Source organism: Oncorhynchus masou, chromosome 9 (assembly GCF_036934945.1).
Source record: "Oncorhynchus masou masou isolate Uvic2021 chromosome 9, UVic_Omas_1.1, whole genome shotgun sequence".
Classification (NCBI taxonomy): domain Eukaryota; kingdom Metazoa; phylum Chordata; class Actinopteri; order Salmoniformes; family Salmonidae; genus Oncorhynchus; species Oncorhynchus masou.
In genome coordinates, this window is record NC_088220.1 from 11736279 (window position 1) to 11748840 (window position 12562).

At 46.3% G+C, this 12562-nt stretch overlaps 1 pseudogene; it reads right to left on the reverse strand.

Moving 5' to 3' along the window:
* Window positions 1-719: 719 nt before the first annotated feature.
* LOC135545526 (ribose-phosphate pyrophosphokinase 1-like) lies at window positions 720-11277 on the reverse strand (annotated as a pseudogene).
* Between the last annotated feature and the right edge of the window lie 1285 nt (window positions 11278-12562).

A 12562-nucleotide genomic window follows, 5' to 3' on the forward strand; every position in this document is an offset into this window, starting at 1 on the left:
AAAACTTGTTCTCAACTTGCCAACCTGGTTAAATAACGTGGTTAAATAAAGGGGTTAAATAAAATAAAAAATCCACAGCATCCGCCTGTCGTACTTTCACATCACGGTTGAAAGGTGAACAGAGCAAAGGATGTGTTTCAGACCATGAGACGTCCAGAAAATAAAGTCTTCTCACAAAATCGTCTGTTGTGTCTGAACAGTTTGGGCTACACACCAATATATCCATGGAAAGATGAGACTCTCACAAACACCTACATGCTTTGCTCTAAGACTCATCTGTAGGTCCCGGTGATGAATGGAAGTATACTGTATATGGAGACTGTTCAGCACCAAAAGTACAGGTTAAATACATGTTTAAAACATCCTTTAGATGCATTTATTTGGGGGGGGGGAGAGGCTGTTGTAATAGCTAATAGCAGTAAGGCCAAACTGTTGTATACTTCAAGGGGTCTTAATATTATCCTTCGTATGACCTTATAGGCCCCCCCTCCCTTACTCTTATAGGTTAAATATGCCACTGGAGCTCCTGCACCAGCAATAAGCTGTGGTATGAGACCACACCCACAATTGAAGTGTCTACAGTACTGATGTGTCATTATGAATTAGCCTATACTGTTATAAATGTTATGAATCACCTACTATGCAACTGTAGCCTGTATAAATCACTGGAGTGTTACCAGCAGCAGACGCCTAATAAACAAACCAGAATCCAGGCTTCATTCATTTTCACCATCTCTTTAATAAGATCACATTCAGCCATCACATATTTGGTGCACTGATTCATCTTATGCTAAAACAGAATATAAGCACATACACAAAACTTTAAAAGTCAGACAGATACCACTTTTTCGAGAGTTTATTATACAAATGTTATTGAAAAAAAATTAAGTAAATATGTAAAATAGCAGATAAAGACTTATGTTTTCTAGGAAGCTCCATCCTGCAGAGCTATGACCTCCAGCTAAAACCAACCGCTTCGAGACAACTTCAAAACGACAACCTCGAAGAGCAGAACCTGCCTCCTCTGCACCCACACTGAAAGAATGATTCCCAATAGTCTTAAGAGAGGCAGTCACCCTGCTACTTGTTTAGGTTAGCAGCTGAGGGATGGGGTTGAAGGAGTTTACCCACTCAAATTCCTAGACAGAGCTAGGGATGCAGGTCACGTAAGAGGCATTTATACGTTATATTCTTCAGTGGCTATATATCATTAATTTAGAAGCCCAAAAATAGAAGTATCAATCCTGGAGTGCCCCTTTTTCTTAAAGACTTAAGTCTCTACAGACTATGTTGAATCACCCAGAGGAACATCAGTGGCATTGTAAACTATAGCTCATTCTGATTCACTTAACTTACTATGACCTCGTCTTTCAAACTGATAAAATTAAATGACCAAAATAATAAAATACCTGAAGCACAGGAGGTTGGTGGCACCTTAATTGGGGAGGATGGGCTCGCGATAATGACTGGAGTGGAATAGGTGGAATGGTATCAAATAGATCCAACGAGTTCTCCAGGTGTTTGATACCGTTCTGGCCATTATTATGAGCTATTCTCCAATCAGCAGGCTCCACTGACCTGAAGTCAGTCAACATCCAACCATCTATCTCACCCTCTTTTTGTAGCATAGCAGAAGTACTGTAACAGCAGTATTATGAAGAGGAGAAGAATGTTCACATTAGGTAAAGACAAGTATGTATGTATGTATGTATGTATGTATGCATGTACAGTGGGGCAAAAAAAGTATTTAGTCAGCCACCAATTGTGCAAGTTCTCCCACTTAAAGAGATGAGAGAGGCCTGTAATTTTCATCATAGGTACACTTCAACAATGACAGACAAAATGAGGGGAAAAAAAATCCAGAAAATCACATTGTAGGATTTTTTATGAATTTATTAGCAAATTATGATGGAAAATAAGTATTTGGTCAATAACAAAAGTTTCTCAAAACTTTGTTATATACCCTTTGTTGGCAATGACAGAGGTCAAACGTTTTCTGTAAGTCTTCACAAGGTTTTCACACACTGTTGCTGGTATTTTGGCCCATTCCTCCATGCAGATCTCCTCTAGAGCAGTGATGTTTTGGGGCTGTTGCTGGGCAACACGGACTTTCAACTCCCTCCAAAGATTTTCTGAGGGGTTGAGATCTGGAGACTGGCTAGGCCACTCCAGGACCTTGAAATGCTTCTTACGAAACCACTCCTTCGTTGCCCGGGCGGTGAGTTTGGGATCATTGTCATGCTGAAAGACCCAGCCACGTTTCATCTTCAATACCATTGTGATGGAAGGAGGTTTTCACTCAAAATCTCACGATACATGGCCACATTCATTCTTCCTTTACACAAATCAGTCGTCCTGGTCCCTTTGCAGAAAAACAGCCCCAAAGCATGATGTTTCCACCCCCATGCTTCACAGTAGGTATGGTGTTCTTTAGATGCAACTCAGCATTCTTTGTCCTCCAAACACGACGAGTTGAGTTTTTACCAAAAAGTTCTATTTTGGTTTCATCTGACCATATGACATTCTCCCAATCTTCTTCTGGATCATCCAAATGCTTTCTAGCAAACTTCAGATGGGCCTGGACATGTACTGGCTTAAGCAGCGGGACACGTCTGGCACTGCAGGATTTGAGTACCTGGCGGCGTAGTGTGTTACTCATGGTAGGCTTTGCTACTTTGGTCCAAGCTCTCTGCAGGTCATTCACTAGGTCCCCCCGTGTGTTTCTGGGATTTTTGCTCACCGTTCTTGTGATTATTTTGACCCCACGGGGTGAGATCTTGCGTGGAGCCCCAGATCGAGGGAGATTATCAGTGGGCTGGTATGTCTTCCATTTCCTAATAATTGCTCCCACAGTTGATTTCTTCAAACCAAGCTGCTTACCTATTGCAGATTCAGTCTTCCCAGCCTGGTGCTCTTTGGTCTTGGCCATAGTGGAGTTTGGAGTGTGACTGTTTGAGGTTGTGGACAGGTGTCTTTTATACTGATAAGTTCAAACAGGTACCATTAATACAGGTAACGAGTGGAGGACAGAGGAGCCTCTTAAAGAAGAAGTGACAGGTCTGTGAGAGCCAGAAATCTTGCTTGTTTGAAGGTGACTAAATACTTATTTTCCACCATAATTTGCAAATAAATTCATTAAAAATCCTACTGTGTGATTTTCTGGATTTTTCCTCCTCATTTTGTCTGTCATAGTTGAAGTGTACCTATGATGAAAATTACAGGCCTCTCATCTTTTTAAGTGGGATAACTTGTACAATTGGTAGCTGACTAAATACTTTTTTTGCCCCACTGTATGCATGTATGTATGTATGACTTCACCCACTTAAAATAAATAATCAAAGCTTACCTTTCTCCCCCCCCCCCTGATAGACATTGCACCCTACTCCCAATACAGTGCACTACTTTTGACCAGGGCCCATATGGCACTTATCAAAATAAGTTCAATATGTAGGAAAAGGGTGACATTTGGGATGCTATCACTGTTTAGAGGAGACAGAGAGACTCAAAATGAACATGTTATTAATAATAATTGATCCTACTAATTGTAATTATTACATGGTTTGTTAGCATTAGCAGCAGAGCGATGCTAATATAATGGTTGTTTGTCCCCCGGTTGGTGTCAATTCCATTTCAATCTCAGTCAATTCAGAAAGTAAACCTAATCCCAAATCCAATTCCACATTTTCCTAATTCAAAAGCATTGAAGAGAATTGGAATGTCAGTGTACTTCTTGAATTGACTGGTATTGAAATGGAATCGAGCCCAACCTGGGTGTTTGTATAGGACATTCCCTCTCTTCCTGTTTGGTGTAACAGAACACTAGGGCTGGATTCTATTCAATGATGAGAAACATTCCAGAATACTGGGCATAGAAATGGAATGAAGAGCCGACTCCACATTCCTTATTCTACCTAAAAGACAATCATATCTGTTCCCCAAATTCCCTATTCTGCATGAGAGAAGGCCATGTCTGTTCTATCTGAATGTTCTGTGGTGTTGTGGCCTCCTGAACGGTGCCCCAGGTGACTCAGTGTGTGTGTGGCGTTACAAGGGGACGTGGCTGAAGAGGTAGGAGACAGATTCCCCGTTGTGGGTCCTGCGGATGGCCTCAGCCAGGATCATAGAGATGTCAATCACCTAGAGGAGAAACGGATGGGTAATGACACATGATAAACTACATTCAGGAAACATCCGGAAACATGTCAGACTGACTATTCACCGTTTATAAACAGAAACATTGTGCTTTTCGCTCATTTATAGATTAACTATTTTTTATGATTTTAGAATTTAAACTGTTTAGGTGACACGATAATTCAAACTACTTGCCGTTGTCTTAGATGTTAAACATCATCAGAGTACAACAACAGAATTTCAGCTTAAACGACCATTACATTATTGGAAAGTATAACAGTCTACTTATGATAAGGTGAATGACCCTGTTATAACCTCTGACCTGTAACGTAGGACAGTAATACAACCTTTGACCCCTAACCTATATCCAAGGACAGTGCTGTGACCCCTGACCTGTATCCAAGGACAGTGCTGTGACCCCTGACCTGTATCCAAGGACAGTGCTGTGACCCCTGACCTATATCCAAGGACAGTGCTGTGACCCCTAACCTGTATCCAAGGACAGTGTTGTGAACCCTGACCTATATCCAAGGACAGTGTTGTGAACCCTGACCTATATCAAAGGACAGTTCTGTGACCCCTAACCTATATCCAAGGACAGTGCTGTGACCCCTGACCTGTATCTTAGGACAGGTCTTCATCTTCTCCTCCTGAGGGATAGTGTTGGTGACGACCACGGCCTCGAAGCAGGCGTTGTTGATGCGGGAGATGGCCGGGCCAGAGAAGATACCGTGGGTCAGGATGGCATACACCTTGGTAGCACCAGCTGAGATCAGCCTGAGGGTGGAGGGACAGTATCTCCTTAAGAAACCGTGTGTGGTAATATAGAACCTCCAAATGTACCTGTATGGATACACTGATTTTTGCTGCAAGGACTCTCATTTGGATGAGAAGTGAAATGGTGGTGGGTATTTCCACAGCTCTGTAATACGAATGTCTTGACATCAAATCAGTGATGCAGTTTAGGTAAGATTCAGCCCAGACACCCATTGCTTGGGCATAGATACACATGACCTTGACTAATCTTGACACAAGGTGACACTTTACTTACTTGTCGGCCGCGTGACAGATAGTACCACAGGTGTCTGCCATGTCATCCACCAAGATGGCCACCCGGTCCGTGACGTCCCCGACCAGAACCATGCGATCCACCTCGTTGGCCCTCTTTCTCTCTTTGTGGATCAGAGCAAAGTCCACGTTGAGTCTGTCCGCTATGGACGTCACTCTATCACACAGAACACGGCGTTAAGAGAAAGCCAAGTCACAGAGGTACACCAGTCACCAGGCCGGTCCATTGTTATGGCGTAAAGATGTGTTCGTGTGAAGGAGCAGTTAGACACACAGACGTATGAATCTAAAGGCCATTTCACCACAGATGAGGCCAAGTTAAAGAAAAATATGATTCATGTGTAAAACCACCTAAGGTTAAAAAAAAGAGAGGAAGTTAAAGTTCTTAAAGCAGTCGTCTAGCGTGGTGGACAGTGGTTCCCATACCCCTCTCTCGCTTCCCCCTCCTCTCTCTTTCTCCCCCTCCTCTCTCTTTCTTTCTCCCCCCCCCTCCTCTCTCTTTCTTTCTCCCCCTCCTCCTCTCTCTTTCTTCCCCCTCCTCCTCTCTCTTTCTTCCCCCTCCTCTCTCTTTCTCCCCCTCCTCTCTCTTTCTCCCCCCCTCCTCCTCTCTCTTTCTCCCCCCCTCCTCCTCTCTCTTTCTTCCCCCTCCTCCTCTCTCTTTCTTCCCCCTCCTCCTCTCTCTCTTTTCTTCCCCCTCCTCCTCTCTCTTTCTCCCCCTCCTCTCTCTTTCTTCCCCCTCCTCTCTCTTTCTCCCCCTCCTCTCTCTTTCTTCCCCCTCTCTCTTTCTTCCCCCTCCTCTCTCTTTCTTCCCCCTCCTCTCTCTTTCTTCCCCCTCCTCTCTCTTCTCCCCCCCCCCCCGTCTCCTCTCTCTGATCTATCACATTTCATATTTTGGCCAAAATCCCTCTGACTAGTCTGTCCTGCCTCACCTCTTGGCTCCCCCTGCGTCTGGAGAGACGATAGTGCAGGTCTTCCACTCGGCGATGTTCTCCTTGATCCACTTCAGTACAGCAGGCTCAGCATACAAGTTATCCACCGGGATGTCGAAGAAACCCTGGAGATACCAGACACACGCAGACAGGAGTCAGAGGCTGCCATCTAGCGGTTTCACATCCCAGGAACCATCTCTCGTCACTGTGCCCTTGAGCCAGTCCCTTAACCCCTATAGAGCTCCATGTGTGGTGTGTGTTAGCTGATTGTGTCATCTGGATTGGGGGACGCAAAATAATTTACATCTGACGGACTCAGTGTATCTATATACTGGTTGAACCTCTACTGTCAGACCCCAGTGTCCTCCCTGCTCCTAACCTCTACTGTCAGACCCCACTGTCCTCCCTGCTCCTAACCTCTACTGTCAGACCCCAGTGTCCTCCCTGCTCCTAACCTCTACTGTCAGACCCCAGTGTCCTCCCTGCTCCTGACCTCTACTGTCAGACCCCTGTGTCCTCCCTGCTCCTAACCTCTACTGTCAGACCCCAGTGTCCTCCCTGCTCCTGACCTCTACTGTCAGACCCCAGTGTCCTCCCTGCTCCTAACCTCTACTGTCAGACCCCAGTGTCCTCCCTGCTCCTGACCTCTACTGTCAGACCCCAGTGTCCTCCCTGCTCCTAACCTCTACTGTCAGACCCCAGTGTCCTCCCTGCTCCTGACCTCTACTGTCAGATCCCAGTGTCCTCCCTGCTCCTAACCTCTACTGTCAGACCCCAGTGTCCTCCCTGCTCCTAACCTCTACTGTCAGACCCCAGTGTCCTCCCTGCTCCTAACCTCTACTGCCAGACCCCAGTGTCCTCCCTGCTCCTAACCTCTACTGTCAGACCCCAGTGTCCTCCCTGCTCCTAACCTCTACTGTCAGATCCCAGTGTCCTACTGTCCTCCCTGCTCCTAACCTCTACTGTCAGACCCCAGTGTCCTCCCTGCTCCTAACCTCTACTGTCAGATCCCAGTGTCCTACTGTCTTCTCTGCTCCTAACCTCTACTGTCAGACCCGTGTCCTCCCTGCTCCTAACCTCTACTGCCAGACCCCAGTGTCCTCCCTCCTCTACTGTCAGACCCCAGTGTCCTCCCTCCTCCTAACCTCTACTGTCAGACCCCAGTGTCCTCCCTGCTCCTAACCTCTACTGTCAGATCCCAGTGTCCTACTGTCTTCCCTGCTCCTAACCTCTACTGCCAGACCCCAGTGTCCTCCCTGCTCCTAACCTCTACTGTCAGACCCCAGTGTCCTCCCTGCTCCTAACCTCTACTGTCAGATCCCAGTGTCCTACTGTCCTCCCTGCTCCTAACCTCTACTGTCAGACCCCAGTGTCCTCCCTGCTCCTAACCTCTACTGTCAGATCCCAGTGTCCTACTGTCTTCTCTGCTCCTGACCTCTACTGCCAGATCCCAGTGTCCTACTGTCTTCTCTGCTCCTAACCTCTACTGTCAGACCCCAGTGTCCTCCCTGCTCCTAACCTCTACTGTCAGATCCCAGTGTCCTACTGTCCTCCCTGCTCCTAACCTCTACTGCCAGACCCCAGTGTCCTACTGTCCTCCCTGCTCCTAACCTCTACTGCCAGACCCCAGTGCCCTCCCTCCTCTACTGTCAGACCCGTGTCCTCCCTGCTCCTAACCTCTACTGCCAGACCCCAGTGTCCTCCCTCCTCTACTGCCAGACCCCAGTGTCCTCCCTCCTCTACTGCCAGACCCCAGTGTCCTCCCTCCTCTACTGCCAGACCCCAGTGTCCTCCCTGCTCCTGACCTCTACTGCCAGACCCCAGTGCCCTCCCTCCTCCTGACCTCTACTGCCAGACCCCAGTGTCCTCCCTGCTCCTGACCTCTACTGCCAGACCCCAGTGTCCTCCCTGCTCCTGACCTCTACTGTCAGATCCCAGTGTCCTACTGTCTTCCCTGCTCCTAACCTCTACTGCCAGACCCCAGTGCCCTCCCTCCTCTACTGCCAGACCCCAGTGCCCTCCCTCCTCTACTGCCAGACCCCAGTGCCCTCCCTCCTCTACTGCCAGACCCCAGTGCCCTCCCTCCTCTACTGCCAGACCCCAGTGCCCTCCCTCCTCTACTGCCAGACCCCAGTGCCCTCCCTCCTCCTGACCTGGATCTGTGAGGCGTGGAGGTCCATAGTGATGATGTGGTCAGCCCCAGACACAGACAGCATGTTAGCCACCAGCTTGGCTGAGATGGGCGCCCGACTCTGCAAGCAAACACACACACCTCATTTGCTGTGCTCACATCACATGATATGAGCTGAGTCTTCCATCTTAAAAAGTTGGTCCATAGTACATTTCCTTCCTAAACTACACGGTGAGCAGACAGGCTATCCTAAACTACACGGTGAGCAGACAGGCTATCCTAAACTACACGGTGAGCAGACAGGCTATCCTAAACTACACAGTCAACAGACAGGCTATCCTAAACTACACGGTGAGCAGACAGGCTATCCTAAACTACACGGTGAGCAGACAGGCTATCCTAAACTACACGGTGAGCAGACAGGCTATCCTAAACTACACGGTGAGCAGACAGGCTATCCTAAACTACACGGTCAGCAGACAGGCTATCCTAAACTACACAGTCAGCAGACAGGCTATCCTAAACTACACAGTCAGCAGACAGGCTATCCTAAACTACACAGTCAGCAGACAGGCTATCCTAAACTACACGGTGAGCAGACAGGCTATCCTAAACTACACGGTGAGCAGACAGGCTATCCTAAACTACACGGTGAGCAGACAGGCTATCCTAAACTACACGGTGAGCAGACAGGCTATCCTAAACTACACGGTGAGCAGACAGGCTATCCTAAACTACACGGTGAGCAGACAGGCTATCCTAAACTACACGGTGAGCAGACAGGCTATCCTAAACTACACGGTGAGCAGACAGGCTATCCTAAACTACACGGTCAGCAGACAGGCTATCCTAAACTACACAGTCAGCAGACAGGCTATCCTAAACTACACAGTCAGCAGACAGGCTATCCTAAACTACACAGTCAGCAGACAGGCTATCCTAAACTACACAGTCAGCAGACAGGCTATCCTAAACTACACAGTCAGCAGACAGGCTATCCTAAACTACACAGTCAACAGACAGGCTATCCTAAACTACACAGTCAACAGACAGGCTATCCTAAACTACACAGTCAACAGACAGGCTATCCTAAACTACACAGTCAACAGACAGGCTATCCTAAACTACACAGTCAACAGACAGGCTATCCTAAACTACACAGTCAACAGACAGGCTATCCTAAACTACACGGTGAGCAGACAGGCTATCCTAAACTACACAGTCAACAGACAGGCTATCCTAAACTACACAGTCAGCAGACAGACTATCCTAAACTACACAGTCAGCAGACAGGCTATCCTAAACTACACAGTCAACAGACAGGCTATCCTAAACTACACAGTCAACAGACAGGCTATCCTAAACTACACAGTCAACAGACAGGCTATCCTAAACTACAGTCACATGTACAACTTCAAGTCAATGAAAAACAACTTCAAACTACCCTGCTACAGAAAAAAGCGATACGGTTCACTTTTTGTACAGTATATTTTTGGCAGACACATAAAACATGCAATACATTATATTGGGAGGACAAGAACACGCACTGATGTAAATGATCAGAGGAATGGAGGCAGGCAGGTGACTACAACAAACAGATCCCACAATGACTGCTCACTCGGTTCAGAGTTCACACAGGGGCTGAACTTAAATCAGTGGAGATGGCAAAAACTAAATGGTGAGAAATCAAATCTAAACCCAGGCATGCTCCCAGTCCCATCCATCTGCTGTAGCTGCCTGCTGGAGTCTGTCCATGCAGTCAGTGGCAACAACATGGGTGGTCGGGTCACTAGGCAGTGATGTGGTATAATGGTAGGGTTGGGGTCAATTCCATTTCAATTCAGGAAGTACACTAAAATTCCAATGCTTTTCAATTAAGAAAATGTGGAATTTGGTTTACTTTCAAAATTGAAATGGTGACATGGTATAATGGTTGGTGGTGTGACAGCAAAGTAACTAGGTGTCTGTCCCTCACCCCCACCTTGTCCTTCTTGTCCTGCCGTGCGTAGGGGAAGCAGGGGATGACGGCTGTGACCCGGAGGCCGAGGCGATCTTACACGCATTGATCATAATCAGCAGCTCCATCAGATTATCATTGATCTCCCCACAGCCGCTCTGTACGATGTAGACATCCTCTCCACGCACACTCTCTCCGATCTCAACACTGTTAGGGCCCAGTGGAGGGGAATAGTGAAGGGGAGGACAGGGTAAACAACACTCTCTGCTAACACAGCATGACACTAATGATGATAGATAATCATGAGAAAACACAGCCTACAGGTGTTTAGGGTTAGGGGCCTTAGAAGTGCAGTGACAAGAGAAGAGTTGAGTATATAACTATATAATATAACTATGGTGTGAGCAAAGTACTGAACAACACATAATGAGAAGTCTCCCGCTTGTTGCATCAATGTTACATCAACAATTGTTTCACGTGTGTTTTTAACAAAAACGTGTCACTCAATCATGGTTATAACCTGTATGGGTTGTCAGCTCTCACAATATCCAGATATTTGTTGAAATGTATGGGGAAGTGTAGTTCGTCCTAAAGACAAACTGAGCGCCAATTAACCTCAAGAGATGCATGACAAACTACAAGTTCCAAGCACCTTTGCGAGGCAGCGTCAGAAGCAGCACGCTAACGTAACGTTTTTCACTCATCTTTCTGTAACATAAGATTGAAACAGATTAGCTTTTTATACATTAAACGTTTACACTTACCATGTTTCTTGATTGCTGAATTTCTTGGTCACAACCTTCCCGAGTTCCATCCCAAGACGATCGGCGATTTTGTGAGACAGTTCCCGATGGGAGCTACCGCTAAATATCTTAATGTTCGGCATTTTTTTATGTTCCAGGATGTCGTTCTACGGGAACTAGCTACAGTGCTAGTAACAGCAAGTACCTTTGAGTGATGTTCGACCTATTAGCTCTAGTGAACTGTTGGAAATCGATAGCTATCATCAAGCGTGATACGTTGCCAACCTATCGACCATCATTCCCTTCTTCACGCGTGCGCTGGTCCTTCTTCCTGGTGGCGCGCACCGCCCACGTCACGTGATTTTGTTGAATCAAAGTTAATAGATATTCTGACAAGATACTTCATATCTCTCCGCGGGAGTCGTTGTCCACAAAGCAGCACGGCAGACAGTCTAGCTCCCTTTTATCGTTTCTTTGGATTGGTGGATACATCGCATTGTTTAAATCCTATTTTTGAATATTCGATGAGTGTTGTTGACGTTAACCGCGTGTATTCAATTGAGAGAGATGCTATGAATATGCATATAGCCATCTCGAGAGACAACACCGATATAAATGTTTTTTTCTCAATGTTTCTGGGATGTCACGTGTCCTACTTATAGCAGTGTACTCATAACTCACGCATTACGATCGAATAGACCTCACGTAGCAAATAAGCCATACATTTTTGTTGTTGACCAAATTCAAAACTCATTGAAATACAAAAAACTCTTCGCTTGGTGGGAAAAACGCCACCTGCTGGAAGAGGACTGATTTTCTGCCGAAATTGGCTACTCTACCTCTCTGGTTGAATGCATGAATCCTGTGAAAATGAATGCTTATTGGCTGACAGCAATGGTATATGAGACAGTATACCACGGGAACGGCAAACTATTTATTTTCACTGCGCTAATTACGTTGTTGACCAGTTTATTATCGCAATAAGGTGCCTCTGGGGTTTTTGGAATATGGCCAATATACCGCTGCTAAGAGCTGTGTCCAGGCACTCCGTGTTGTGCCGTGCGAAAGCCCTTAGCCATGGTATATTGGCCATATACCACAAATCCCCTCGGGCCTTATTGCTTAAGTCTACAATTACGCATTCAAATTTGATGGGAATTTGGGAACTCGGAAATCTGCAACTCGGGAACATGGGCCTCTATAGCTCCGACTTTCCGACCTGGAGATCACTCACCTCATGATTTGACCTCGTATTTTTCAGAATTCCCAGTAATCTTGAACGCGGCACTAGTGACGGGCATTCCGAATCTTTTTGAGCGAGGTCATTTGGCTTCATTCAAATAAATGAGCTGTTCATTTGACTCCCAAAGGGCTCTTTGTTCAGTGAGGCTTAGAAATGGGAAAGCACATGAACAAATACTACATCTCTAATTTAAAGCCTAAAACGCTGTCTACCATTATGTCAGATAGTGAAATGCGAGTTCAAATACATTTTTTTGATGGCCTGCAAAAATAATAGTTACGCACTGAAAAAACGAGTGAGGACCAGAATGAGTCTCTCGTTATATTGCTTCTGCACTGAGGATGATGATTTATTTGCGGA